Source organism: Corvus brachyrhynchos, unplaced genomic scaffold, assembly GCF_000691975.1.
Source record: "Corvus brachyrhynchos isolate BGI_N302 unplaced genomic scaffold, ASM69197v1 scaffold101, whole genome shotgun sequence".
Lineage (NCBI taxonomy): Eukaryota > Metazoa > Chordata > Aves > Passeriformes > Corvidae > Corvus > Corvus brachyrhynchos.
In genome coordinates, this window is record NW_008237239.1 from 21,713,693 (window position 1) to 21,738,294 (window position 24,602).

General features: G+C 38.2%; 1 protein-coding gene across 4 annotated transcripts in view; it reads left to right on the plus strand.

Moving 5' to 3' along the window:
• Positions 1 to 28: 28 nt before the first annotated feature.
• The window catches only part of LCLAT1 (lysocardiolipin acyltransferase 1), a 113,289-nt gene continuing 88,715 nt past the window's right edge, over positions 29 to 24,602 (plus strand). For 2 of the 4 annotated variants that reach the window (XM_017730133.1, XM_008630383.2), the window contains exon 1: positions 34 to 178. The gene's annotated coding sequence lies outside the window, so the exon portion shown is untranslated. Of the gene's footprint in view, positions 184 to 24,602 lie in introns of all 4 variants that reach the window. The other 2 variants (XM_017730136.1, XM_017730135.1) reach the window with 2 other exon arrangements.

Genomic DNA, 24,602 nt, shown 5'->3' on the forward strand with positions numbered 1-24,602 from the left:
CGGCGCCGGGGCTGCGCAGCTGCCTTGGCCTCGCCGGTTCGCTCCCGCCCGCCGGGCTCTCACCCGCCTCCCGTTTCTCTCCAGGCATGGTCGCCGCGCTGTAAGAGGGCCGGGAGCGGCGGCGATGGAGGAGAGCGCTTGAGCCTGTCTGCGGAGGCGTTCCGTGTGTGTGAGACGTGTACGGTACCCGAAACCTCGGTTTCAGTGCTGCTGGTTTTGTTGCACCTGGAGGAGTAAATAACCGGAGGCCTGTAGTTATAGTCTCATCCTTAGTATCTTTCCTTTTGGGAAAAAACAGAGTGTCTTGTTTTGACTTGCACATACACGGAAGCCAGTCAGTTTTGTTTGCAGCTGTAGCTGGGTGGTTTTCCCTGGTTATTGTGTCTGTTGTCACTTTTCCCGTTAGTATTGGCGTGAGTGCTGCTGTCTGGGCTGGATGTGCCCTCTGGCAAAGCTAAACTTTGACCTCAATGGCCTCTTGCGCAGTAAGTGCAGGGTGAGTGCTGGAACAAGGCTCGTAGCTTTGCACAACCGGGCTGCTCAGCACATAGCTGTGGCTGCAAGAGGCTGCGCACTAAAAATAAAGCCTGGAATTAAACTGGGCATGCAGCCTCACACTGGTGCTTGTGAGTATTCATTGCAATACAGTTCTTGGTCACTGCACTGCTTTAATCTCCACTTTTGCTAGTGCACAGAGTGGACTACACTAATGGGTAGTAGTGTATTTTGCTTTTTGATTGAAAGCAGCACCATGTCTGCCTTATTTCATAGCAGCTGTCTGTTCTTTTCAAGACACTACCTAGCTTCTGCTTTTGGGCCATTGGACTTTTCAGTTGTAGATAGCATGGTAATATTTTAAAGTTTCTCAAGCATAAGATTGTTCCACTGTAAAACAGAGAGATTAACAGATGGGTCCCCCTCCATCCTGCTTCTTACTTAACAAATGGGGAAACTAGGTTAAAAAAAACAAAGCCAAAATATGTCTTAAAGTGAACACAGAAATCTAAAATGAGTTGCTTGACTTTGTAATCATGTTTTATAGTATTATCTAATAGTCTGAATGCAAAGCTGCAGTGGAAGCTGTACCTCAGGAGATCAAGGTACCCTTAAACCGTGTGAATGCATAGTTTGGTCAGTGTGTGGGCTGCAGCTGAAGAGTGTGGTCTCACTCCTTTCCATCGCTGGCCATGGGTTCTTGTTACTCTCTTTGTAGTGGATTTAGTGGTTGGATGATTTCAGGGACAGTTGATCTAACAGTTTTATGGGGATGGAAGTTATTCCACTGAGTTCTTGCTCTGATATGAATGAAAGCTGTTTCTCCTTCTGCACTAATGTAAACCAGCTGTGGGTCGACCATAATGTGAAACTGTACCTCGAGAAACCAAATCTCAAATTGGTCATTCAGAAAGTCAGAACTCCACCTCAAACTTCTGAAAAGTTTTGATTTTAAAAAAGAAAAGTCAGCCATGTGTAGGGAATATGTGGTGAGAGTGAAGAGAGTATAAGCCTGTGAAGGAACTTCCATCTTTCCAGAGTTTTTTCTCCATTCGCTGCTTGCCAAAGTGTTTCCATGCTGAAAGAGGGAAGTCACTTACAAACCTTTATTTAGACCTCAGGGGCTAGTCCACCATGTGTACTCAGTGAGGCAGAATCTTGAAGGAAAGATAATTTTGTACCCTGCTGTGAAAGCCAGACTGAGGTTGTCCAGGGAAACCTTGATTCTGGTATGGTCCAGCTCCTCAGTCTCAATGAGTTTTGCTTTTGTGGAGTTGCCTGCCCTCCCCACAAAAGCAATCTGGGAAGAAGATTGGACAGAAGTGTCATGAGGTGTCATCTTCACACTCACGTGGGGTTTTAGGGGTGTTAGGATTTGCTGGATCAAGTAACCCTTTCTCATTCTCATGTGGGAGGCTGTCGTGTTTTATCTGTTCCTGCAGAGCCTTTACTCCTTCAGCGGCTATTTTTAGTAAAGCCAGGTTTTTAATTCTTAGATTCTTAATCATCTGAACTGCCTCAGGTGCAAATCCTCTTGTCCTTCTGCTGGCTTTCTACCTGATTCTGTCCAAGACTTTTCCCCATAGAGTTTCCTTCTCTTAATTTTTGTTTAGGCAGTCTCATGTATGTCTTTTCTTTCCTATCACTTGTCCCATCCTTCAGTGTGCTGCTAACCCTTAGTCCTCCCAACTCTGCTTTGCCAAAGCACATTTTTTTACTTTTACTGGCTGCTTCTTCCAGCTTCTTGGGACATGCAGAGTCTTTGTCTCAATTTATGCTTTCCTCCTCCTTTTCATCATTATTTACAAATGATCAGTGTTTTCCTCTGTCCTTCTTTCATTATTTCATTCTTCTCTTCTCCACTTACGGTCTTGTTCAAGGTTGTCCCTTCCTTGTTCCCTTGTTTCTTCAGGTCACAGTGCTGGGAACACACAGACAAGAGGCACTGAGCTCCAGTGTCTGGTTAAATGTTTTATTAGCGCTGGCCTGAGGAGAGCTGGCTTGTTCATGTTGTGTGTGTGGTGCTTGGTCAGCACTTAGGGCTAAGAGAGGGGGAGATGGAACCTTCAGAGAGCTGCATTTTTGGAATGGGTCCCTTCTGAGTGTGGGCAAAGGCTCACAGTTTGATTTTGCTATTTGTTGCCTTGGCCTAACAAGTAAATTGCTCCTGAAAGACAATTCTGCATTGTGAATTGTCCAATTTTTTTGCTGTAGCAGGGCACAGTGAGATGTGATAGAGCTATGTTAGCAGAATTCTTCAAACATACCCAAAATGTCTCTTCATTTTCCTAGTTTTTTTCTCTTAGCCGAGCTAGTTTACTTGTGAACTTGAACTTGTTTGGATATAATAAATTTAATTTACCTAACTAGATTTGTTTGTATTAAAGTTTCTTATATGTTTAGGGGTTAAAAACTGCGAGAGTCTTTACTTGTCAGTGTAAAATTAGTAGCTTCACTATCTATCACACACTATCTGTTCATGAGTTTGAGAAAATTAATTTGCCTTTAATATGTCAATAGGCTGAGGTGATTTCTGCTTGAGAACAAAACTTTTTTTTCACCTTGCTGCTTTTCAGCATGTTTTTCCAAGATTTTGCATGTGTGATACTAAGCCTCCCCTGACTCTTGAGGAGCTTGTTTCAGGCATCCTTGGGTATAAAGCCTGCTGCTGATGTTATTTTAGGTACCAAGGGAGCAGGTATTGCTTTCATTCCAGTGTTTCTGAAAGGTACTGCCTAATCTCAGGCGCTTTTTCTTTGAGCTTACGATGGTTTTGTTATTTTTAAGTCATCCAGCATCTCTTACTGTTGAGAGAAATTTACCTCTATTTGCTCTTCTCCTTTGATGGCAGCTCCAGAGGTGCCACAAAGGCTAAATGAAGACTGCCTCATGAGTCTGTATGAAGCAGTTATGTGGATCACCACACATTGCTTGTAGAAAGAGAATTAATTTTTCCTGAGGAGTTTCTCTGGTCCTTTATAAAATTACTGTTTGAATTATGGTGGTCGTATGAGCTGCTGTGTCCCCAGACATGCTCACTGTTCCTGTGTGCTTTCATATATTAATGGCAGATTGTTTTGTACTCCTTTCACCAAATCAGTGGAACAACAGACTGGGCTGTAGTCAGAAGAGTCAAAAGATAACTGAACACTCAGTCTTTTAAAGGCAACCAAGCAATAGAACACAACCAAGTCATTAATTTTTCTTCCTAAATCAAAGACAATAAAAGGCAGTGCAGGTGCTGACAAGTACGTGCAATCATGATTTTGAAACAAGAATTGACTTACTTTGATTTCTTGAAATCCTGCTAATTGCAGGAAACTGTTAATGATTGTTGCAGATCAAGATTTAACTTACTTTTCAAAGTAACTGGAATTTACAATGGTTATACGTGGAACAGACAAAGAGGTCTGAGGTGAGCCTGTGATTATGTTTAATTTTTGTTTCTTTTTAACTTTTGCCTGGTCAGTATGATAATGATCCCGTGAAGTAGCAGAACATTTGTTGTATGACCCTTCAAATTTATTTGAAGACTCTCTCTGGTGTTTGAAGGTAAAAATGTGGCTGTCTTGCTGCACATGAGAGCTTGGGTGAAATGCCTCCTGATGCAGTTTTAACAGGGATAAAAGTGCTGAGGATCCTCTGTTCAGCTTGAGCAGCTCTAGGAGAGACAGAAGCAACAGATAAAGATTCCAAGCCTTTTTTTTCCTCGAAGAAAATTCTTGAAGTAATTAATTCCACATCACTTAGTAATTCTGCTCTTAGATTTCATTATGGTTACTCTTACCTAGTGTTGGTATTGATGTTTAACATTGATTTCCTCGGTCTCCACACGAACAGCCTGCATTTGTTCAGATCGAGTATTAGCATTATGTGTTCGAATTCAGAAGATAATTGCATATCTTGCAAATTACCCAATGGCTGTTTCATCTTGAAACATTTAGAAATCCATTTCAGTTTCTCGTAATTATGATGTTTTAGTCAGACAGCAATCTAAACTTAGGACAGCACTTTGGCAGTGATATGCTTGTTTTTCTAAAATGAGCACAGTTTTTGTGGTTAAATTTTCCTTTCATTTAAGTATAGATTTTAATCAGTGTAGGCCAAACTTTTCCAACCATCTTTAAAATTAGCTCAAGCCATATTTTAAGAAGTATGTTCTCCTAATGTGATTTTACTTATGTAGAAAAATGTATGCAGAAATTAATGTTTTTAAGCTGATTAATGCTTTTGAAGTGTTTTTACAATTTGTTTATAGATGGGCTCAAATAGGATACTAGTAGTCTCTTTGTAATAAATACCACTGAAAGCACTTCATGCTGTATTTCTGAAATTTGAAAGGTAGCTGTTCAGGAAGAAACTGTAAATCCCACTCATCGAGCTAAATTACAACATCAAAACAAAGTAAAATGCCTCTGTTTTTCCAGACTTCTCTGCAAGCTTTGTTTTGGAGATTACTGAAGTTTTCATTGGTTGTCTTGTATGTCCTTGGGGAGGGTGTAGTCCCCCATTTTCAGTTGGTGAGCTAAAGCTGTAAACAGATGTATGGCAAGTGTAAAGCTCTGGGTAGAGGATATTCAGCATTGTATATATTCCCACACACAAGTGGGAAGGAGTCTGAATTGCATCTATCAGGTGACTATTATAACTCTCTGAGTTACTGCTAGACATTTGGTAGTTTCAGTTTCTAGAAAAGTCCTAAAAAACCCCTCAAGTAAGAAGACCCCAAAAACTGTTACCAAACTTGTATCACTGTTTTTTACCCAAATGTAGAAAAAAAAGTCTTGACTATACTAAGAAAGGTTTCTGGTTGGCAGAGTGTTCAGAGATCAAGGGAGTCAATCTGTCAGCAGACTTCTCTTCAGATAGACCTTTTCTTCTGATCACAGGCAGAGTGACTTCCTTTCCCTAAATGTGAGGACAAATGTAAGAGAATGATCAGTTCTCTGGATTACCATTATGTGTTTTTATAGGAGATGTGCAGGTTAGCTTTGATAAATTGTTTCTCTAGTGAAAATAATGTAAAAAAAAAGTCATAGTTTGGAATGGAATTGTGAGAAAGCTCACTTAGTTTTTTGGATGCTTTATTTTATTATTCAGATGCTAGAAGGACTAGATCCTTCTGGTTTTTAACACCTAATCGTTCATCTGTTCAGTTGATCAATTCCCTTTGCTATCAAGATCATGTTTGTGATCTGCTTGAGTGTAAAGAGCATTGGTTTTGAAAAAGCAGATAATACTTTAGCAAGAATAAACAATAATAAATTTATTAATGACTGGTAAAGCTTCCCTTTTTTCTTCTAATTGCTGCAGCCTGTGCTATTACTTTTAAGAAACTTCCATGATGAAACACTTCTAATTTAACTCAGTGAGTTTTTCTCATAAACTTGACTAACTTTTCCTCAAAATTCTTGTGGTACAGTGGGAATTTCTTGAGCATTCTACTCACTGAATAGCAGTTACATTTTTTGTCCTCCCTGAGAAACAACTTTTAACACTTCTGGCATGATTACCCAGGAGACAGTGGTGACCACATGCTGATCCATGGAAGATTAACTCTTCAAAGTGAGCCAAGCTGCAGATGGGCTTTCAGGCTGTGGTCAGAACTTGGAGCTTGTTTCCGGTTCTGCTGGGTAAATTTTTGAGATTGTATCAGCTGGAGCTGGGGGCCGTGTGCTCCAGGGAAGTCATTGCTTGGTTCTTGACAAAGCCAAGGAGAACTGCAAAAGATTTCTCAAAGAGCAAAACAAGTAAAAGAAATACTTACCTGTTAAGTCTCTATTGGGAACCAGTCCTTTTTTTTTTTTTTTTTTTAAACTCTTCACTCATGGAAATCCTCTTTTCTTGAGTACAACATTTTAGAAGGTATAAGGTAATACACTCATGCCAAGGTTATTGAGACAACCTGTAGATTCTGATAAGGTAAGGCTGATCATTTCCCTTCAGCCTCCTACACACACAATAGCTTTCTTCTGATCCTCCCTTTTCAGTGTGAAAACACCACTAAATCTGTCAGCTTAACTCATGAATTCCTTCAAAAAGAAAAACAGTCTTAGCAATTTCTTTTAGGATCTCTTGCCCAGGTCAGTAGATTTGTCCTTGGGACAAGTAAAAATGATGGGTTGCCAGTGAGCTATTTATGTGTAATTCATCATCAGATAGTGGAATTCCCAGTTAATGTCCTGGGAATTGGCATGCATTTCACATTTGGAAAGGGGGTGTTTGGTTTGTTTGAATATCTCTCTTAAATAATTACAGACTGTCTAGGAAGATGGAATGTAGTGTTCTGGTTGTGTTTGATCTTTGGTGATAGACTGTTTCAGAAAAGGATTGGTCTTGCTGCATTTTGTGCTGCTTCCATGAGATGGGTAGATTTTGCACTAGAGTTTCCTTAAAAAAATACTCGTGTGTCAATATGATTTACACTAAATGTTTTGCAGACTCATCTATTTCTAACCATTGGAAGTGACAAAGGGTGTGTCTCTCCCAAAATTATGGCTTTGCTCAGAGAAGTGTGTTCTTTTATTAGGAACATCAGATTTAAATTTTCTCTTGAATACCAAGTTTTAAATGAAATCCTTACAGTTATCCATTACTTCCAGTGCTTGCATGGGTCTACCATTCATTACAAAATGAATACTTCATTATTTTGCCATAAATTATTCTATCTTGAGATGCCAATTTCCAAAATATACTTGGAATAATAATTTCTATTAAAATGTGTCTCACAGAATAGTCTCACTTGTGTTGTAATAAAGATAGGCATTGTATGTATTGTATCTCAGTCCTACTCTGAAGAAATAATCTTGGTCTTTCTGTAAATACTGAGAAGCACTTAGTTTTGCAGCTCTGTTGGATACAGGGTTAGATGTTAAACAGTGTCAACTCCACTAAGCAATAAAACCCCCCACAGTTTAAGGCAATGCTTGAAGTGAACAGCGCATCTCATTTAGTTTATGACAGTGGGTAAAAAAGCTGCATGTTCATCTTGTCTACCACCTTAATAGTTTTTGAAAGACAAATGCCTGCAAAGTTGTCAAAGGTCAAGCAGCTATTTTTTTGTGTGTGTTCTAATTACAGCAGGCCATCAAAGGACCTTGAGAGATGACTGAGACAGTGGCTCTGTAGTTATGGAAGTATGGAAATTAAGTTTAGGCAGAAGCAAATGTGGCTGGAGTGGTCACAACAGGGATATTCCTAAAATGGTTGTTGATAGCACAGGAATACGTATTATCTGCTGTCTAAAGGGAAAAATAGCTGAAATTTTGTGGGTTTTGTTGAAATAATTGCAGTAGGCTGGTCCATTGAAGAACAAATATGATGTGTTACACAGCACCCCTGTGCAGTAGTTCTCTTGGAAAACATACTAATAGCAATTATTTTTAATTGGAGAAAGAACCTTATGAAAAGTTTAGAGGATTTAGCAAATTTCATTATTTCAGTCACATGTTAGCTGGATTTTCTGATGGTCTTTCTTCTTTCTGTGCCTTTGCAGCTTGGCAGACCTTCACCCTCCTGCAAGAGCACCAGGCCCCTAAGTGGCTGTAGGAAATCCTTCCCCTTTGTAAAGGGAAGCTTTAAGTTTTTCCCATGTTGTCTGTGACTCCAAGTTCATTCAGCTCCTTATTCATTTTATGTGTAGTCAGTGGCAAATAGAGATGCTAAATGCAGCTGTTCTTTTTCTTTTTTAACTTTATGTAAGGCATCCATAAAAATCTTTTAGGCAAACTGGCACTGCACATCTTGTCTAAAACTTTATTATCACGAGCTCTGGGCATTCAGCTTGCCTTCAGAACTAAAGGTAGCATTGCTATGAGCAGAAAGCTAAAATGAGTTTGCATATTAGAAAGAAAGATATTTGCAATCTCCATGATCTCTCACTGGGTCTTGAAATACAGAAGTAGCTGGAAGACGCAGATTTAGGACAGGCTTTTGCTGAAGTTTAGAAATACATAATTTTTTCATAAATATAAAATAGGCAAACCTTAACATTTAGGGAAACTGGTAGCTTTGGATTTCAGTGCAAGATATTCTCCATGTATACTGTATTAACATACATGATAACGTTACTAGAAGTATCACAAAATGACATATTGGCTCAGAGATGCCCAAAAAATGGAAAATCGTAATTGCCAAATATTGCACTTACAGTTCCACAGGCTGCAGAATATGTTAGAATAAAAATTTTCAGCAGTACAGAAAATTATGTGATCTGTTAGAAAAGTAATATTTTAATGAATATTTATAGCAGAACAAGAGGGAAAAGAAATTTCAACTGGTATTCTTTATCACTTAAGGACTACTCTTACTACTGTAGCTCTCCAAAAGTTTACAACCTTTACAGGGAGTGTACATTACCAGCTGCAAATCCAATACCTTTGGCCTCAATAGCCTGCAAAGATTCCTTTTCTGCAGGATTTTTGCATGTGGAACCTTAGTTCTTCTGCATTCAGCCAGTACAAGTCCCCCTCTTAAGAACTTGTGTTTTAGTGTTAATGTGGGGGAGCGGCCCACCCTTAGGAGCTGCATCATCTTCTTTGCGACCTCAGTGTCTGTCCTCCTTCTGAGGAAGATTGTAGTGTGCTTTTCTACTGATTACAGTGTCTTGAATGATTCTGGAGTGAAGTTGTAAGAACTTTCCTTCCTGGTTTTGGAGCTATTTGTTACAGAACTACCAGTCTGTTGTTCTTGAAAACAATCACCCAGTTAACATCTCTCTCCTAAGTTGAACCTTACTAAGATCTGTCAGATTTCCACCAGACGTGGGACTGAGCAGTAGAACATAAAAGAGAAGTTAATGTTGGAGTGGGATCTGGAGAGAAGCAGCATCGTGGGCAAGTATTTTTCCGTTTTCCAAATGTTAAGCTTCAACCACGTTAATAATATTTCTACAAAAACATTACTCGGCTAATTTAAAGCAAAACTCTAGAACTGTTGTATCCCACATGGCATGAAACATTCCTGGTTTGTTTTTTTTTTTTTCTTGGTGTATTAACTTCTTACACAGAAAGGAAATGAATTTTAGAAAGAATGTTATACATAAACCATTTGAGACATTCTCTGTTAAGGAAATACCATCTGTCAAGAAAGATGCAGCCAATGTTGAGTTATATTAAAAACATTGTAAAGGAAATCTCTCTCAAGGAAAAGTGGTTCAATTAAAACATTTTAACTGTTTTTGCTCTGGAAAAAGCTTAGGAAATTTTTATATAAGCATTCTAAATGCAATCATAATAAAAGCTCAGTTAATTTTTTCAGAAGGAAGTTAGCTTGGATAAGTTGTTCCTTAATGTGGAATAAAGAAATTTTCTGACTACAATGTAACTAGTAGGAAAAAAAAGGAAAAGAAAAGACTTGGAATCATTACTTTATTACCTTCAAATTCTATAAGCCTGCTTTCATTGGTTCTTCTTGATGGACAGAATTTATTTCAAAAGGAAAATAGGTTACATTTTAGGGTTTTTATATTACTGTTTTTATTTGAAAATCGGTTATTTTATGAACATTTAATAGCACTAGAAGACATTGTTTTGCTTCTGTAGAGGAGAATAGTGAAGTACTCATAAAAAGATAGCTAGATCAGGCATGAGAAGCATTAAATATGATAGGATTTTCTCTTTCTTTAACCCACTCTAGCCTGCTGGTTTAAGGAATTGTACACTGACTATAGAGATTTACTGTAATGGCTTGAAATAAAAGCTTTTTCTTTAATTAGCTCTTTCACCCATTAACCTGTCGTTGCTATCAGACCTACTCTGAAATGTAGCAAACACAGAAATAGTTATGTCCAGTACCTTTTATAGATAATGCTTCAATTGTTTTGGTGTTCTTTTTTTTTTTTTTTTTTAATTTAGCTAAAGAATTTGAAGAGAATGCTTGGAAGTTCTGGTTTTTGGCCAACTTAAATGCTGAGGTTTTGATTTTTAGGAAAGCGTGCATATTATACATGGGAATGTTGGGTCTTCCTCTGTTTAAGATGTCCTGCCATGTCATTGGAGTGTTTTCCTTTCCTTTGTTCCTTGAAAGTACTAAAATGACATTTCTTAAGTTACATGATTGCTATTAGAGATGAGCAGCTGTTATTCTCCCAAATTCTCTTCACAGTAGGCTCATGATCTTAGACTTTATTAAAATACCACCAGAAAAGTAAGTGACAGGTGATATATGGGCTAACTTTTTTAATGTCACCCATATCTCCATATTTGAATTGACAGGATATATTTCCATTAACACATTCTCTTTTTTGTTCCCCTTAAAAAACTTGCTGTTTACCATGGCTTGTATTTTAGAAATGCTTTAAAGTTTTAAAGAATGTGGCCTGTAGAACCCATTTTACTTGTTGCATGTGCTTGATGTTGTATCCTGAACTGAATAAAGGATTGTAGGTGATCCTCTGAAGGTTTCTGTAGTTAAATGCCACTGAAGACCTGGATTTTACTTTTTACTTAAAAAGCAAGATATGTAACATCATTAACAGTAACTACTTGTGATCCTTGTATTTGAATAGTAAGGTTCCAAATTCGACATCTCTAAAATAAAGAATGCAAAGCTTTCACAGCTGCAACTGAAGCTGATAACAACTGTGAATTGTGCTTGTGATGTACTGCACAGTGACAAATATTCTGAAAAAAATGTAGTATGGAAACATTCCAGATTAAGCAGACACAATTCATATGGTGTGTGCTGTAGGCCTTGAGTTATAAAAATATAAATATGCTCTTTTGTGAAAATAAATTACTGAAATATAACACTTTCAGATAGCAGTATAATAAACATTAGATGGAGGAAAAAGGGGAAAAAAGAGATGTTTGTCCTAGATTTTAATATCTAAAATATTGACATTATATTATTACTATTATATGAGCACTCTACTATGAGAAGGGGAAAAAGAAGTACAAACTAATTTCTCATTGTTCACCCTGCTGTCAAGGCCTGTGCCTTAGATTAGGTGGGGTTCCTGTGTGAAAAAACAAACCAGCCAGGAAGCAACAGCCTTAAATCTGGTCGTTTATAGTTTCTCTATGTTTCATTGTGCAGCTTCAGTATCCCCAGTGTTTTTTAGAGTGGTGCTAAATCCCCTGATCTCTGCTGTGAGTGTAGCAAACTGTACTTAGGCTGAGGATGACCCCTTGCTAAAGGTGATGTTCTCCCTCCTGTAAATTCCAATGGTGCTGTATCTGACCAAAACACTTTTCAGGCAAAAACTAACCATTGTGTGTTAGACTTCCACAGAATCTCTTCATCTGTGGTCTGAAACTATGATTTCCTGGTCTGTTTTATTGTAGGCAAATGATAGATACCCAAGATCAATGCTGACTCCAAAAAGAGGTCACTGGGTTCAGTTCCTGAATATAGGATCAAGAGCACCAGAAAAAGAAATCTGTCCGTATTCCAAGTTATTTCTACAAAGCCATTTACAATCCAAATTGTTCTGCAGTTTGACTGAGTTCTGCTTTACGCCTCTCACTTAAATCTTGCTTTGGTCCAGAGTGAAATGGTTCCTTGTCTATTTACGTATGCGTGATTGAGCACATGGTTATTGTTCCAAGAAGTAAGAGGAAAATAGCCTGTTCTAATTTCTCAACTCACATTCTGAAATTTTCCTCACAGTAACTTGAGAAGATTGTATTGGCCATCTAGGAGCACTTCTTCCAGTTTCAGGCTGATACCTCTGCAGTCAAGATCAAGGATGTTAATCAGGATGCTTCTCTCCCAAGGAATTAATACTGAGCCTCTGTGCTTTGACTTTTGCTGTCTAATTGGTGATAGACAGCTTTGCCTAATCTTTGTTGGCTTTCACAGTGGTTTCAGCCTCCTAAAAATGTACTTGAAGTTACTTGATATAAATGTACCTTAGTCTTTTAAGATATTTAGAATGAGACAAAGCTGATTTAATGAACTGGTGGACATCTTTGCAGTTGATAACTTGGAGAGATGCATTTTAGATGAGGTGTGAAGCTTGGAGTTTTAGATTTATCGTAGTTTACCTTATTTGATGATCAGTTAAATCTTTTTCAGCTTTTGATGGAGGACACAGTGATCAGCTTCATGGGTATATCTGATAACAAATTACAATTAATGCCTTGAATTCCCTGCTAATAGTAAAAAAAAAAAAAAAAGTGTTCCTCTTTGCACCAAATAAACTTTGGTGGGAAAAAGTGGTACCATTTCAAAGTGTATTTCTGTTACCTGGTCTGCATAATAGAAAGTGACTAAATTATACTATCAAGATGTGTAACAGCTTTACAGAAATTGCATGTTGGAGATGTTATTTTATAGGGTATCTTGCAGCTGGCTTGAGGTGGTTCTTAATGTATAGGAAAACCTACTTTCATCTTAAAAGAGTCAGTTATGATATATCTTACTGTAGTTTCTCATTTACATGCTTGATATTTCTATCTGGCAGTATAGAAGCTAGAGATAGAAAGTTATAAAGAGAAATTATTTGACTAGATAAAGTGTTATGGGACACTTCATATTGAGTCGCATTAGCCATGTTGTGTTGAACTGCAGCCAGACATTTTGAAATCCTTTAAATCCCTAGCGTTCCTGAACAACTGGAGGAGAATCCTTTTCTAATATTCCTTCTAAAAGGGATTATTATTTATTTTTGTTGTAGCTTGGTCAAAGAATTTCAGTGAAGTATCAGGAAATTATCACATTTTTCCTTAGTGACTAATGCAGTCAAACCTGATTTGAAGCTTGAAATCTGTTACTTACAAATATGCTGTTAGAGGTTTTAGATCACTTTCAATTTTTTATTTTCCATAATATACCTAAAATCCCATTTCTTGCTTGCTCTGTTGCCATTAATCTCTTTCTTCTTTGCTACAGTGTTAGTTATTAAAAATTCTGACATCCTAAGAAATGTTAATCACACAACTTGTCATTCTCTTTGTCTGTTATATCCCTTTTTCATACTGCAGATTACTGTAAATTGCTCTGGAAGCACTATGAAAGAATAATGGCTTAATATAAATAAGTGTAAAGGAACTTTCAGTTATTGCTCATGTCTTCTAGTATGCCTAGGTATTTGGTATTGGGTCCTCTTACCAAAATGTGGAGGGAGAAAAGTTGGAAAATCAGTGAACTTTTTTGTTTATATATATTTACTGTTTCGTAAAGTAATTTGAACTATTTTGATAGGTTATACTATGACACAGAGCTACTGAGACCTTATACATGTTATAAAAAGCTTTAAAATTGGAAACAGTTTTACCTGTTTCCCTTCTCTCATTTATTTTGGACAATGATTGGTATGAAAATGTCACCTTTATTAGCTTGATCTTCATGTTTTGTCTTTTAATCTCGTGCAAGTTTAATTCTCAGCCCTGCAATATTTCACTACAACATTATCATCTTTATTATTTGCTTCATGAAGCTTAAACTGTTTGAAATGAAGCTGAGGACTGATGAATTTTAAAGTGGCTTTATAGTCTCTTTAATTTTGCAGCTAGCAGGGAGATAGTTTCAGACATAATTCAGTTTCCTGAAAGTTGGCCTTAATTGTTCTGCGCTGAGTTAGACCAGGACCAAAGCTTTTATTCTAGTGGCTAAAGAGGAAACCCCCTCATGGTGAATTTGGAGGGCAGTGAGCTCTCTTTGCCTTCTTGTAAAACCTTGTGTGGCAGCTTAGGTGAAACTTTGAACCCTTCAGGCTTAACTTCCCAGCCAATCAGGATAGTCTAGATTCTTCCAGAAATTTTTAGGACTGAGACCGTGCACAAACACTTACTGGATATACTGGAGAGAGTTCAGTGAAGCGCCACAAAGATGGTGAGGGGGCTGGAGCATCTCTGACATGTGAGGAGAGGGTGGGAGCTGTGACTGTTCAGCCTGGAGGAGAAAAGGTTTGGGAAGGGACATGTTATCATTGTGTAGGAGTACCTGAGAGGAGGGTGCAGAGAGGATGGAGCAGGCTCTTCTCAGTGGTGCCCAGTAGCAGGACCAGGGGCAATGGACACAATCTGAGACACATCAGAGAACACCTTTTTTTGCTGGCAGGGTCAGCACAGGTCGCCCAAGGCGGTTATGGAGTCTCCCTCAGATACTCACAAGCTCACTGGCTGCAGCTCATGTCGTGCCTGAGCAGGATGATTGGACCAGAAAACCTCCACAGGTCCCTTCCAACCTCAGCCGTTGTGTGTGGATCTGTTGTCTGTAATGGTATTGTGTCGGTACTGGTTTGAGATGACTCATGGATGATGCTCTTGAAAAGAAAAAGATGCCTTATTAACTCCTTTAAAATTCTCAGAGGAGATAACTACTTAGCTTTAAGTAAGCTGCAGAATAAGGGGTGTTATTTGGGAAACAAATTTCCTTTCCACTTTTAAGTCTTGGGAATCCTGTGAATTGAAAACCGAAGCTGTAGTTGTAGCTGCTGTTAGAGCAACTTAAATGTACATTGTAACTAAGCCACCCTAGGAAAATAATACTCTTTCCTGAGGGCGGGGGGACAGAAGCACTTGCTGTGTAGTCTTGCTATAGGCTGTTTCTCCTCTTGTGTTAGTGGTCTTGCCCTTTAGGAAGGGAAAGAAGCACTTTAAAACACAGGAAAATGTGGTTATTAAGCCACAAAAAAATAAGTTTCAAGAGTGATTTTGATACTATTCACAATCTCTCTCATTCTTGATTTTTGCTTTCATTTTTATAGTGACAGTTTAAAGAAAATGATTTTAAAAACTGATTTTCCTTAAAGTGATGGAAATCTGCTTTTTTAATCATTTTTGTAATGCTCCCATTTTGAAATGCTGGTTTATTTTCACAACTCTAAATTCAGTGACTTCAAAACGTGCCTGTACATTTTAATTGGCCTTCTTAACACATGCTTTGTTGTTAAATGAAACATTTTTATTGGCACAAAAATATTTGCCCCACCTATTTTCTTTTGCTAGTGGTGGGAATGGTAACATTAAAGGCTGTTTAAAATATATGAAGTGAGTTCTGGGGTCATTCCCCACCTGTTGTTTATTTTGGTTTATGCAAGAACAGTCAAAAGTAATCATGTTGGTGAAGCTCTCTCATCTAAGTAGTGGTTTTGGAGACTAACAATTTACACATCAACAGGTTTGGCTTCTTCAGGCAAAATTTGAGACTTTTATGTTAGTGAACAGTGAATGCTGGCAAGAAAGGTCACAGCTTTAAAGTAACCTAGAGTACATTGTACTAAGTTATGGAACAAAAGACTGTAAATACAGAAAGTCTTTGATTAACTTCTCCTTTTCAAAGTGTCTTGACCTTTATTGAGTTCCCCTAGCTGACATTTTTAGAAGGCTTTTAGTATTCCTTTCATTATAAAGGGTTTATTTGTGTATTTGCTCCCACATATTTCATTGTCATCTTCTCTACCATTTGATTTTTTTTTTAGTTACAATGGCATCTACATTTCATATGTGATGTAGAGTGGAGTGATGTAGTCCTCTTTTGTACAAAATTCTAGAAATGCATTTCTGTGGCTAGATGTTATCTTGGTATGCAAAAGAAATATAAGGCAAAATTGAGTGAAAAAGAAAAAAATTACCACAGGTGAAAGCACCTAGGAAAACATCTGAAAGACAGCATAATATATTAATGTTAGGAGTAAATCACATAGGATTCACATCACGTATCCTTCTATTTTTGGTTTTAAAATTATTAGTTGCCATTTCTATTTAAAGATAATGACATATTTAGTCAGACTTAATGCAAGTGAATCATAGTATTGCATTATTATTGTATTAAACAGTGATTGTTGGTTGTGTTTCTTATACTCCTTATATTTTGGAGGGCAAAAATAACTTCTCAGTGCTCTGGAAGTTGCTCAGACATTTCAGACCAGGGTGGTGATGAATAAATTATACTCTAAATGAGGCAGGCAACAGGAATTCATATTTTTGTTTTCTTAGACTAGACATCTCCAGCTGGCACCTTTCCTTTTCTTTACCCCTGGTGGTTTTAGCCACATAGGCTGTATAAGATTTCAAATACTTGTTTTACAAGGAGTCACTGCAGTCTTGGTCTTTTTACATGACTGCTTGTGCTGGTTCTGCTGTCTCAGCTGGTCGCTCCCAGCTGTTCTTCAAAGGGCATTCCAGGGCTGCCTTTTAGGATGGCTGTGTCCTTCCTTTGCCCAGTTCCCCTCCTGGGGTTGCTGGAGGAGGATGGAACCTTCCTCCAACAGTTAAAGGCTGATTAAATCTTAGTAGCTGGCACCTTGGACAGCTGACCAGCCCAACCAGACCTCCCTAGCATGGAGAGACAGCTTCTCAAGAGCATCCCTTGCTCTGTAATAACTGAAGAAATCCCAGATGTCAGATTTAATCTTCCCTTTACTACTTTCTTCCTCTTTAATACGGTGCTCCCCGAAGCCTTTAAGCTGTTTTACAGACTCTGAGCCACCATTCGCAGCTAACAGTGCCTTCTAATAAGATATTCCATAAAATGGGAACTTCTCCTTAGAACAAGATACAGCGTTTAGACTTGAAAATAAAGTTACAGGATTTTAAGCATGGGGCTTCTGACTGATTACCTGCTACTGGTAGCTGAGTGAACCCGAGGGTGTGATTTGTACCTTTGTTGCTTGAATGGGCAGGTTGTCTGTCTGCTGTCAGTCCTTTTCCTTTATAAATTTGGGTACTCAGCTTGTAGATTGCTTGTAGAACAAAAGGATTAGGTCTTTTTATATAGAAGACAAGATCAGTCTGCTAATGAATGAGTAATACTGAGAAGAATGTAAGCCTGAGTATTTTATGGCATAAGATAAATGTTAGCAGAGGCTAAGAATAAACTCACCATCTCTGTCTCTTGCAGGCTTTCTCCCTGCACCTTCTTATCCAAGTGTCTGACAAGACACTGTCAGACAGGATGACTGGGTGCACTACTGCTGATTGTTTGGCAATTTCTGTGTTTTTTCCACTGGTCATTTCTTTGAACATCATTCAAGATAACAAAGTTTCCTAGGTCAAGACACTGGAAATATTAATTCTCCATAAATGTTGTTCTGTTCAGCACAAGTCAGATCTGAGTTTATGGAATACTTTCTTTCTTCAGCCTCGGCAGTTTTCCAGTTTTCTGAGGGCAAGCAGCCCAGCAAACACTGCTTCAGACAAGTCCTCATCTTTCTCCTTTTTCCAGAATGAGAATCCAAAAATATCGGCAATGGGGGCCAAAATAACAAAAGAAAAGTGGGTGTTGCCACTTCTTGCCAAGTTTTTTTGTAAATGTTGCTCTCCTTCACTGTCCCAGCATAATAGCAAAACTTCCCAAAGAATCCACAAAATAAACCAGACTCTTTTTCAGCCTCTGCTCTAATTCAGAATAGATGCTGTAAGACAAATGCTAGGGAACAAGTACTGTAAAGGGTATATGTTTTATCTGACCGTTAATGTTTTATTCCTCATCAGTTAAGGTTGCAGAAAACTCTAGGGCACCTGGTAGGTCTTGATGATGCTCAGGTGTTATTCTTGTTTCTAGGGTATCAGTTGGGTTGGTGCCAGTTGCTTTTTTTTTTCACTTGATAGCAAGGAATCTGAACTGGAGCGTGAGTGGATAGATCTCTAGTTTAGGGCAGACAGGAGTGAAACACTGTTGCAAAGAAGTGGAAAACCAGGGGATACAAACTCCAGAGAGTGATCCCAGGCTGGGGGGTTTCTCCTGCTTGCTTGTTCCTCCTCCAGTGTCAGTGAAATGATTAGAAATAGTAGGGAAGGGGAGGGGGGTATGGTAGGCAGTGAGATCCAGGAATTAGTGTTAAGCAGACCAGAGGTGGGATTAGAAACCAAGGCTGTGCTGGCAGAATGAGTTATTACAACTGAGGGGGCAAAGAGCGCTGCTGGATCAGAACCTAAGACCAAAGGGCAGCAAGCAGGGTAGGAATCAGGTTCTTAGAGCAATAATCAGGATGTTACCTGCAGCTACAGAATAAACCCTGTTTGGGTTTCTTCTGTACCAGGAGTGTGTGGCAGCCTCCACTGATGGAGTTCACAAGGTGAGCTCTTTGGCTCCTGCTATGCTGGTGGCTGGCTGCAGCTTTTGTCTTGAGTCACATGTGCTGCTTTTTCTACAGGTTGTTTTTATTTTAATTGAATTTCTTGCAGCTACAATGAATTCATTCTTATGAGAGTTTTAAGAGATTTTCCCCCCCCCCCGAGATGTTTTTTATCAACGAACCACTGAACTTAAACATATTCATAGTGTGATAGGAAAGAATAATTTTGTCATCAGTGGCTTTACTAGAAGAAATTCTGCTGTGCAAATTTATACATTCAAACTTGAGATTGCTGCCTTTTGATGTGTCAGAGCTGCACGATTGATCTGTATAATGAAATGACTGTGTGTGAACTGTGCCATGACACATTCAAAGAACTAATAATTGATTCCTTGAAACCATCTCTATGTGTGTGAGTCGTGGTGGGACTTGTGACCTCCCTAAAATGTTTATTTTTGACAGTCCTAATTCTGACCATTCCCCAAGGGGGTTAAGTATCTATAAAGTATTTCCAAGTCAATGACTGTCAAAGTATAATTCCAAACCAAAGGGAACAGCCATCCAAACTGAGACATAGTCTGGAATCTGAGTACCATGTCTGTGTAGGAAAAGAGCTTCTCAATTCCTGTGCTTTTGCTTCTATTTTGATTGCTAATATAGTTTCTTTTTTTATTTATTTTGGAAAGTGCTAAAGCTAGAAAATTTGATTCACTGAGTCCAGGCAATGTCTCATTGGAAGACTCCTGGAAAACCACACTTGTTCAAGACAAACATGATGTCATTTCAGTAGCAGAATCCCTTTGTGAGCCTCCTGGAAACAAATGTTTTGCATGAGGACTCAATTTTTCTTGTTCTGAATTAATTCAAACAAATTACCCTGCAGACTGTATTTGTGGTGAGCTGTTTTTGAGAAAGCCTTTTCTTGGGCTGTGTTTAGAGCCGAGACTGACTCTGATGTTTAGAAGCTGCAAAGGTTGTAAGCATGTGAACAGGTAAATGTATCAAGCAGAGCAATGTGCCTCAGTCTTCTGAGCAGCTGGGAAGAGCAGTGTCCTTCAGAGCTTCCAGCAGGTGTTTCCATCTTCTCTCCAAACTATTGTGCTCTCTATAAGAAAAGTATGTTGGCCTGGAACAGCAAAGCAGCTTGCTTTTCTTTCTTTAATTAGGTGATGACTTAAGATATTTACAGAGGAAAGAAGATAATTTGCTTAAGTAAAGCCAATTTACAATAGGGATGTTGATGACCCATCTTATCTCTTGGGATCTTTTTTCCCCTTCTACATCTGAACAATCCCAGGTTTCTGGTTTGTCTAGTGCAGGAGCAAAGACAGAAGGCTGCCTCTGAGTGTCAGGGAGGGACTTAAGATATAAATCCAAATGACCTTACTGGGACTTTGACACATTTGCTTTCCAGCTGATTGAGAACATAGCCATGAGAAGAACGTGCTTGGGCATTTTCCACCTGCCCATTTGACGTAGGAGAAGAAAGAAACCATTCATTTCCTGACAGCATGTCTGAAAACTGGAGATGGAATGGTTATTTAATGTGTTTGGGTTTGGCAATCTGATTCACAGTTTTTGAATGCTTGTAGTTGCCAGTTCTTGATGCAATGCATTTTTTTATTCCATGAATAAAAAGATGCAGCAGACAAATCTTCAGAGTGTCAGAGCACACTGTGGCCTATACTCTGTTTTGTTCTACCTCTAATAGCAGGATAAATAAAAGTATTTTGAGGCCTGTCCTCTTCCATCAAGCTTCTGGGAAAGAAAAAAGAAAAGACAGGGGGAGAGGAGGTGGACAACAACATGGAAAACTTTATGAAATTGCTTATGGGTTTCCTTTTCATGTGAAATTTCCCTGAAATTTTCCCCATGACTCATTTCCTTTTTATTCCTTTTTAAGTCCGTAGTTTGGGCTTTTTAATTTTTTTTTTTTTCTTTTCAAAGACAAGTTGGTAGCTTTTTCTGGCCCAGTGTGATGTGGATTTTGCAATGGTGTATATTCATATGGACATTGCACTCCATTCTCTATATGGGCAGTTGTCCTCTTGTCTCTAATTTCTCTGCACAGCAAGGACAGGAAGCACAGAATACACAGGAAGCAAGGAATACTCTTCCACAGAAAACAGATATTAACCACATGTATTGTGTGAGTGAAGAGGTGGTGGGAAGCAGGTTTTATTTTAGCAGGTGTGTATTGATCCTTGCAAAGGTCCTGTGCTGAAAGAAGGTCAGTGAGGGAATTTGTAATGGTTTCATAGCTTCTGGCTTGCAGTTTTCAGTTCATGGTGATGTACATTCCCTGCTGGATATAGAATTTTCTAAAACTCATTCCCTGAAATGTGACCCACCATCTTCTAAGTAATACAGGCAGCTCTTTTCTGGATTGAAAACTTGTATAATTAACTCCTTTTCCTTGTCCAGTGTGGGAGATTCAAAAGCTTGATAGAATATCAGTCTTTCACCGACACATGGTTATTGCTACTCAAAAATGGAACCCATAAATACTTGTATTTACTGCGAATCCATCTAGTCTGACCAAACTCCTGCACATGCTTAAAGCTCTACAATCTAATTCTCTTGCAAGGGAAAAAAATCAACACTCTCAGGGTTCTTGTTGTGCCGCTAAGATAAGGCTTACTTCTTTTGTAGAAATATCCACAAAAATGTATTCCTCTTGTGCCATTAGGGTTTAGTAAAACAATTCAGTGCATCTGAAGAATTGTAAGCTCTTGAGGATCTTGGCAGCGTTTCTTGGAATGTCTGATTCCATAGAAACTTGTGTGATCAGATCACCAAACTGAGTGCTCCTCACAGTGAATTAAGGCTGCTCCTCTCCCTACCCCAATCCAGGGTTCAGATAGATCAGTGTGAGTATTTTAAAAAATCATGTGATCTTGCTAGTGAAGCAAAATTATTGAAATTCTGGAAAATAAAGCATAAATACTTTAAGTAAAATTGCCTGTAGAGGTTAATTTGATTTTGATCTCTACACTGGTAGTATGTTTGATTTACACAAACACATACCGCTTCTATAACTAACTGTTCGCTTTTTTGAAACCTAAGCAGTCAAATGGAGAACCTTGAAATGAGAATGTCACTTACTCTTTAATTAGAAATATACCTACCTGCTCTGCTCTTAAGCAGTACAGTCCTCTTAAATGTTGAAAATTTCATGGTTTAGCATCCTTATCCTTTATGAAAAAAGAGCTTATCTTGTAGAGAAATTAAGCTGACTTCTTATCTAGACCCCTTCAACATCATTAATAGCGTAATTTCTTCTAGTTGGACAAATTGCTACATCTGAAACAAGTTCAGGATACTCAAAAAAAGGTCTCGAGAACAAACTGGAAACTGAAATCCAAAATAAAATTAAAATAAGTTAATAAATATAAAACTACCCCCCCCACACCTTCCTACCCCAATATAGCTAGAGAAATATCCCATGCATTAACTTAGAACTACCACATGATAAGATCTTGCAAATACTGAGAGAAAGTGGTATTTTCCTCAGCTGTGGCAGTGCTGTCTTAGTTCCCCTTTCTAAAATGAAGTGAGTTTTCCTCCAGGAATAAGTAGCTGTGTTGCAGCTCACTTTCAATTGTGCATTTCCACATGTAAACTGTGAATTCTTAGCTTGTTTTGGGGTATCAATACATCTAAGTATTGATAGATGCTCTCTAACTGTTCCACCAGGTAGGAACCCTGAACAAAAGCTTTGCAATCTCATTTCTGTGTTCTTGTCTCTGAACATAAAATAAATGCAAGGAGTAGTTGTTGAAAGGCCAACTTCTTCAAGATACATGCTCAGAAAGTCCCTTGTTAAGGTAGGAAAACTAAATTTCTGAGTTTGATCACGGTTTATTCTTTTGGATTACGAATAATTTGACTGGAGACAAATGTGGCTGTTCTTGAGCCATGAGAAAAATTATCCACTAAATGGAGCTGTCATGACAGAAGGAAAATTTTTGGAGTCAAAGTTACGTCTTTGACGACTGTACTAAGTAGTCCATTATTAAGGACTGGCAGAGCCTATTACCAAAACATGATATGTATCTGTACATAAAGAGTGTGTATGGAGCAAGAGGTTGGGATACTCATGGCATTAGTAACATCCTCGATTCTTGGGACTACTGGAGAGTACTGGCTTACCCTCACACCATAGTGAGTACACAATCTTTGTCTGATGCGTGTTTGATGTCCGTAGGTTACTTACTTTCTTTTATAATTTCTTTTGAAAATAGAACTGTGAAGCTGTCACAGCAGTGTTTGCCCAGTGTGCATCTTGCCTATGATGCTCTTTGAATACATATGATGATATGCAAAATAAGTTTGGCTGAAAAAATTCAGAAGTGTTTGTAATGTGTTTTCCTTGGCTGTTCATGATATAACATTACTTTTGTCCAGTTTATCTAATGAAGACTGAAGTTTTGTGGTTAGCTTGCAATTCTCTTTATAGATCAAAATTACTATATCAAAATACAGGGAAACCTGTTTGCAGACCAACTATTGTTGAATAGCATTCCATAAACATTTGATTAAGTGATCTAATTGTATCTTCTGGCTTTTAACTTTGAGGAGGACAAGTCCATGATAACTAAAATATCACCTCAATCTAACACAGGTTTTCCAAACTTGTGATGTTGATGGAAGGATCTTCCTTTGTATGTTCAAATCAGCAGGATCAAACTGAAAGAAAACTGAAGAGGGAGCTATTTTGCAGAAGCAATTAATTTTGCAAACAGGTTTTTTTTTCATTACTGAAGTTTGTTGTAATTCTGCAGATTTAGTGATTTCTTACATGTAAAGAAAAAAATGGCCATTTTATTGTCACTTCTTGTCCTTGACATATCTCAGTGTTAGTGAATCTGATGACCTGGCTCTTGAACTGATCTCTGAAACAGCTTGAAAGGGCTAAATTTCATTGCATTCTGAAATTCAGTTTAGAAATCCAAGCTGTGTGGGTCTACAGGGGTAAGCATGTTCTTGTAGAAAACCTTTCATTCCTAACAGTAAACTCTTCTAGGGCATCTTGTAGCTTTTTCCTTCACTCCCTTTTCTCAGAGGAAGAACTTGAAAAAATATTGCCTGCACAGTAATTTGCATTTGGAGGGTCCTAATGTCACAAAGATGTGAGGCATCCCTGAGGTTAAAGTGTCTCTTTAGCTTTTCCTACTGTGATTGCAAGTTTTACCTTGGAGTTCTAAAATATTAACCCCCTGTAGATCAAGCCTCCATGAAAATCAGCTGTATGTATATTTGGTGCTTCACAGGGAGAGAAAGTGCGGTTTTCTTTTGTGAAATTAGATTATAGGATGAGCCTACTGAAGGAGCGGGCTGGGATGGGGAATGAGGGAGAATAATTCCTGTGACCCAACTTAAGGTACTTATGTAAATGCCTAAAATGAAATGAGGGAAATCCTTCTTTGATGGATTGGTACTAGGCTTGGCAAATTCAAAATTGCATAAGGTAGTTTTGATCCAGGATTTTAAAGTCTGTACTACTTTGCTGGTGGGAAGCAGAAGGCAGCTAATTTCCTTTCAATTTAATCTTTTCTCAAAGATTTTTAAAAAGCAGAAACAACCAAACTCTTACTCCAAAAACACAGTAATGTATTGCAATATCCATACAAAAGAGGTGAAAGCTGAGTTAGAAGGGAATTCTTAAAAGTACTTTATTTAAGCTAAAACACTTGAAGAAACGTGCTCCTTTATATAAGCAGGTCTGGCTATGGAAGCTGCTTGTGGTTTAATGTTTCATCACAGTAATGGCAGCTTATATGTGCTTGCCAAGAGACCATTACTTTTTCTTCTCCTGCTCAGGCTCTTCCAGTGAAATATCTTTAAGGTGAGAAAATGCATATTTAACAGAACCTGTCATCACTGCCTTTGCAGTGAGAGAGCTTTGTGTGAACTTCTTACCCCATTCCACCAAGCATAATTGCTGATGTTTTCTGTGGAGCAAAGTTTAATTAAAAAAAAAAAGAAAGAAAAGAAAAAAGGATAAAATAAAACCAAGTAATAGAATTAGATGATTCACAAGGAGAGGTTTTAAAAGTGGCTTATGTAAATAATAAAGATTATTTGATTGTAAGTACTGTAAGATTCCACAAAAAATGTTTTCCTTTCTGTAAGGAAATAA